A 7,169-nucleotide genomic window follows, 5' to 3' on the forward strand; every position below is an offset into this window, starting at 1 on the left:
CTCATGAACGATTGGTAATGTTGTAAACTTTCTTATTGGGTAAGTGCATGAGTTGAGGGTGCTTAGTGGTTGCAAGTCGGCTTTTGAGGTTGGGTGGTGACAAATAGGTTGTTGGAATTGATTTATTTGAAATGTTATACTTGGGCATGCTTAAACGGGAAGAATGTGAATTTTTGTGTGTTCATGCTTGTGTGCCGGTATTGATCATAGTCAAGGGTATAGTGTGTGGTTAAAAGTTAAAGTGCTCCTCTATGATTGAACTTTGTACGTAGTTGGGGGTTTATTAGATAGTCCCATTGCTCGAGGACGAGCAAGAGTCTAAGTGTGGGGTGTTGATGTTTAGCTTAAAGCATATATATTTCTATGTATATCGCCTCATATTTTACTTTTGTTTCGTGAATTTGGGATGTTAAATGTGTTGATTTATGTTAATTTGAAGTGTTTTTATGTGTAGGAATGATTCGGGAGCAATTGGGGGCAAAACGTGCAAGATTTGAAGCTAAAACGAACAAAATCGGAAAAGAAAGCCAGTTGGGCGCCACAGGCAGCGCCTGGCGCCACCTGTGGCGCCAAAAACAGTATGCACAAATTGGGGGCGCTATGGAGGGCGCCTCGCGACGGGCTGGGCGCCGGTGACGTGAATTTTATCCTATTTCGCCCGGGACAAGGTTATTTCGGCCCTAGACCTATCCAACACGTATAAAAGCAAGACTAAACCTATTTTTGAAAGAGGAGATGCCACTTTGGAGTAAAGATACACACGGGATTGTGAGGAAGCGGAGAATTCTCAGTTTTCTTCATCTTTTTCTAGTATTTCCAATTGATTCAACACTTATGCAATTGTTTGATTACATCATGAGTGGCTAAACACCCATTGTTCTGGGGTTGTGATTTAGCCATGAATATTGTTGTTTGATATTAACTTAACCTTGATTATAATTCACCAACATATGGTTGTTTCTTCAATTCTGTGTTTAATTGCTTAATTGTCTGGCCAGCAGTTAGGTTCTATTTACTATCTATGCTATGCTTGGGAAAGCCGTGTTTAGATTAGAGAAGAATTGAAGAGAGCATGATCTTAACCCTTAGGGGGAGCGGATTTGTGGTTAGGATAGGAATATACCTAGTCACCGTGCTTAATTAAATATCGTGATCTTAATGCGTTCTTAATAGATTAATTTCATAGGAATATAGGCGTTAATCTATTGAGAANCGATTAACAAATAACACCAGGGTATCAGGTAAGCAGTGCAAGAAGTAGCATAGAAGCCAATGAAATGCGAGTGCTGGAATGTCATGACAAATAATACAAATAGGAACAAATGCATGAGTGCAACGCAATGCATGTGACGGTACACACCGGTACCCACTGCGGCGTGCAGCCCGAGCCATCCATATATTTAACGTCGACGACGCTCACTGGGGGTGTGTACAGACTCCGGAGGGGCTCCTACAGCCCAAGCGCAAATAATCAAGCCACCTCGTGGCACCAACCAGGCCCTCGGCCTCAATATCAATACAATACCGCTGCGGCGCGCAGCCCGAGCCATCCATATATCCAGAAATCACTATAACACTGCTGCGGCGCGCAGCCCGATCCATGCTCAGTCCAGAAATGCACATAAGCCACTTGGGCAATATCAAAATAATGGTTCTCAGCTCAAAACGTCAATAAAATATTGTTTAAATTTTCAAATCTTAGAAAAATGGTTGAGTTTGCAAAACAGTATTAAAACCCTGGACCGAGATCAAATAATATGCAAAGTAATGCGAAAATAGTGATATCAATCCCTGAAGGATTCACATAGTTGGCACGAAGCCCAAACATGGCAATCAGCCCAAATTATGATGATAACAAGTAGTTTCAGTCAAATACGTAGTAATTTCATCAATCGGGACGGACCAAGTCACAATCCCCAACGGTGCTCTACCCCACGCTCGCTATCCGGCGTGCAAGTCACCTCAATACAGCACTGTGATATGCAAATCCGGGGTTTCAAACCCTCAGACTATCATTTACAATCATTACTCACCTCGAACCGGTGAAATCTCTAGCTCGCGCCGCCTTTGCCCCTCAAATCGGCCTCCACGCGCGTCGAATCTATCCAAAATCAGAGCGAATACATCACAATATGCTAAGGGAACAATACCCAATCGAAAACAATCGAAAATTAGCAAAAATCTCGAAACTAGCAAAATTCGAGCCCCGGGCCCGCTTCTCAAAAATTATAAAATTCACATCAATGGATTCCTCATCTCGTCACAAGTTCATACATACCAAGAACTCCCAAATCCAACCTCAAATGGCCCTTCAAATTCCAATTTAAAAATCCCAAAACTCAAGCCCTAATTCTTCCACTTTTGGCTTAATTCCATGAATTTCTAGGTGGATTTCACAATAAAAACGAGTTTTAAGTTCAAAAATCTTACCTCCAATCGATTCTCCTTGATTCCCTCTTCAATTTCCTTCAAAAAGCTCCCAAAAAGATCAACAATGGAGTAAATGATCCCCAAAATCGCGGATGAAATGATATAAAACATTCTGCCCAGGCCACTGACTAACCCTATGCGATCGCAGCCCTTGCTATTGCGATCGCATAGCACAAATTTTCCAGCCCTCAAAAAAATACCCTATGCGATCGCAACACATGCTCTGCGATCGCAATGCATCAACATCCAACACTGTGCGATCACAACCAGCTATACGCGATCGCATTGAACAAATTCAACACCCCTTCAAATCCTTCTATGCGATCGCATGACTCCCTCTGCGATCGCATAGAACAAAAGTTCTCTACAAATTTTTTGCTATCTTTTAAGGCATAAAGTGGTCCGATTGACCATCCGAAACTCACCCGAGGCCCTCGGGACCTCAACCAAACATGCCAACATATCCCATAACATCATTCAAACTTGTTCCAATCATCAAAACACCTCAAAAAACATCAAATTACTCGAAACTCATCGAATTCAAGCCTAAGTTTCTCAAAACCTCCGAAATGCACTTTTGATCAAAAACCCAATCAAACGACGTCCGAATGACCTGAAATTTTGCACACACATCACAAATCATATAACGAAGCTACATCAACTCTCGGAATTCCATTTCGACCCTCGGATAAAAATCTCACCCAACAACCGAAATTCGCCAAAATACTAACTTCGCCAATTCAAGCCTAATTCTACACAGGACCTCCAAAATCAATTCCGATCACACTCCCAAGTCACAAATCATCCCCGAAGCTAACCGAATCACCGGAAATCACATCCGAGCCCTCTAACTCAATAGTCAACATTCGGTTGACTTTTCCAACTTAAGCCTTCCTTAAAGAGACTAAGTGTCTCATTTCTTATCAGAACCAATCCAAATCAATTCTAACACATCACATACCGATAACGAAACATGAAGAATCATAAAATGGGGAAAACGGAGTGGTAACACATGAGACGACGGGTCGGGTCGTCACATCCTCCCCAACTTAAACCAATGCTCGTCCTCGAGCGTATCCAGAGTTGTCCTAGAAGCCAACCAGTAGCTGAATAACCTTACCAAGCATATACCCGGGGTGATCCCACATCACCCTATCTCGCGTAGGTCCGATAACACAACATAGCTGAAATCTCACAGCCTATCTAGACCATAAACCGTAGAACCACATTGCACTTTCCGAAATCATACACAAGATCAGAACCTCACGTCTATATTCAGAATAAACCCGAACCAGCTGTAATAACCCATACCTGCAACCTCAGGTGAAACCATCCGATATACCACATAATCCAAACACTCGAAACGATAGCCTCTATTCACAGCAGTTGCCCACAATAACCAAATACCGATAGAAAACCTCTTATTAGCTAAAGTCTTATTCCAACACTTTCATATACTGCCAACGATAAATAAAACACGCGATAAACCATAACCATTTCTCAGATCAACCATTCATGAAGCCACTTCCCTTTTGACTAATACCACAACAGATTTTCCGGGCCGAACCTCGATATTATCCTTCTAACAAGCTGAGATCAAATCTGTTCGTATTCATTAATGACTCCAACGACCACCTCGAATCCAACACTCCACTCTGGTGATATGACACCTCAATACAGGCCTAAGCCACACCTTGCATAATACACGCACCAATAAGAAACGGTCTGAACATACTCAAATCATGACAAATGACTCAAACGAAAGAGCTGTAACTCAAGTTCATCAGTACCATCACCACACAAGGCTGAGACCCCGTCTCACATCATAGAAATAGAACACCTGAATCTACCTCGAAAGGTCATAACTCCACGTAGCCTCGCTACAATGCGCGATCCTATCCAAACACTGTTACACATAAAGCACCTCAAGTCACTATGATAAAAAATCGACAGCCACACACATTTTGATGTCTGAAACCAAGGCAATTCATTACATCCACGGTGAAACAAATAACATATGACACGCAACCCGATAGGTCATAACCAATACTCCATTTACCGATCAACACCCAATTACTCTTCCCGCTCGACTTTCTCTATGAATCCCCAATAGAACCGCACCACATGTGCCCATATCCAACAAATCATTCTCACAGCACAGAAAAGCAACTCATAGATCTCCCCAGATCACTAACAAGTTCAATAATGATCGAATCAACCTATCCCTCAACAATACAACTCGGGACCAACCAAGCTAATTCAAGCTAAATACGTAGCCACATCGGTCTGGCAACGAACTCAATACCAAGAAGGCATAAAACTGCTCCTTCCACTACCACAATTCCTGCCGGAGCCGTACGATATGGTGCTCGGCACCAAATCAATACCGAAATCCACAACCTCGCCCAGCGACATGCCCGGCCACAAGAAACGCATCCGAAAAGTCTCTCAACACCGCAACTGAATCAATGGTAGAAACCTCTGCACTGACATCCATCACGAAGGCCCACTTAAGAAAAAAAGTCCTTCCCAGCCGTCCGCTGGTCTTTGGAATACAAACCACTCTGCTAGAACGTAATCTGATGCACCTTGCCACACAACCTGTGGCATTTTCCGGCATAGCCCATAGCACAATAGTCTAGAACAACCCAACACTAAGACAACCAGTCTACACCCCAATATCATATCCAAAATCTAATATACCAAGCAAAGAAAGATCCACTCGAGCCTCCAAATCCCAATAGCCGCTAACGGTACCAATACACACGATCCACAACCACTACATAGTTTGTACCTGAGAACTCCAGTCTCCAACTCCGTATAGCACACGAATCACTGTACCTGATCCCAAATTCCGCCGTATGAATACATATTACACCTCGCGTACCCAATCATTCCACGAAAGATATTCTAAAATTCCCCTGTGCCATTAAACAAACTCAGATATCAGCAGTCGATCTAGCAAGAAAGTGCCGCAATACTACCGAAGTATCATCAATCTAATCACATTACCCTTCTTCCGAGACATATACTCTCGTCAAATCACTTCCATTTAGCAGTACCATTTCCTTGATTACCTGAGGCTACCCGTTGCCTAAGAATTTTATGAACTTCTTTTCAGAACTGAACTGTAACTCATCTAGCCAAGACCTTCCGTCAATCCCATCTAGAAGAAGAATCATTACACATTCCATGCTTCACATGCCCATAGAAAATATATTCATCTCCAAACCACGGTAAAACCCAACAAGGACTCTCTCCCCCAATTCCATGTGCACAAGCTAAACTGCCAGGACTGAATCCTTCTACCCAAACCAAGCTAAGCAAGCTGCCAAAACTCAAGAGCATTGCTGCAAAATGCCTGTAAGGCTCATTACCTCAAACACATACGAAGAATTAATCGTACCCTTACCATACCGACTCAGTCTACTATCAACCTATTCCATTTATCAAATTTCCCCTCTGATTCATCATCAACTTGATATTCTTCCTTGCTGTAGCACCACAATACCTCAACCCAGGTTTACACGAGACTCGAACATAAGACCACACTGTCTAAGACCCATAGGCCACCGAATACTCCCTCAAATGTTCCCAGAAATACCACATTCCAGAATACTTTACTTTGAAGAACTTCCTGCGAATCTGAATTCGCTACCATCACTTTCCAGATACTGATACATAGAATCCCATAATTAATATAAAATACCACAAGTCTTGACCTTTCCGATGAAAACACAGTCTCTGACCACCTACACAACCTTGAGACACCTGATTGTTACATGTAGAATCTTGAACACAATAAAACCATTCTCGAGAGTCATTCACTCTTATTCAACTGCAAATTACCCGACTTAACGAACATAACCACTCGTGCCTTATTAGCACTCCGACACCGCAGGATATGATCTCATTCAATACAAACGAACATATTCCTTCTCTATTCACTGAGCACTCTTTATCAACAACAGCTCAAGACATCCTATTATTTTCTCACATCTACGAAGCACCATATAACCTTTGTCAAAATTTTGCTTCAATCGTGCCATCCTCGGCTCAATTTCTGCAACCAGGGATCCGCCAGCATACCTCAAAACGGAACCAACATAGCACATAACCGTGCGATCAGCTAATCAACAGCAACCTCCCCAACTTGGCTCGAAGCCATATATCAGGACACACTCAATAACTCATAATGCTTCCACTCTAATGATGCCACCATATCATAGTGAGATTAAACTCAAATCATCTACTAGTTTGTGAAAACACAGATCATCTGGTACTGTAATCCTCTACAAATCTCGCATTTACCCCCACATCAGTTGAGCCCATTCTCTTAAGCAACCCGAATTGTTGAATTTCAACACGTACCCTTCAATTACACATGAAATCTTCTAACATACACATAATGATCATACCACTTAAGAACACTCCGCAGGAGATAACCCACCTGCTTCGCCTTAATTTAGTACTTCAGCATACCTTCCACTATCATATACGTTACACAGTCATTAGTCTTCCTGAGTCTGAACTCATACCACCACATGTATTGCACTTTACTTTCCAACTAGGAGACACGAAAATATTCTTCACGCGCCCATAATTTGGGCTACACACAAATCACAATAGAAATCGAACACTTATCCGTTCATCTATTATCCAGCAGACTTCTTCGTCACTATCAAGTCATATAGATACATCTCGCAGTACTAGCATACTCATCACATGGATATTCAACC

The sequence above is a fragment of the Nicotiana attenuata genome, unplaced genomic scaffold (genome assembly GCF_001879085.1).
Source record: "Nicotiana attenuata strain UT unplaced genomic scaffold, NIATTr2, whole genome shotgun sequence".
Lineage (NCBI taxonomy): Eukaryota > Viridiplantae > Streptophyta > Magnoliopsida > Solanales > Solanaceae > Nicotiana > Nicotiana attenuata.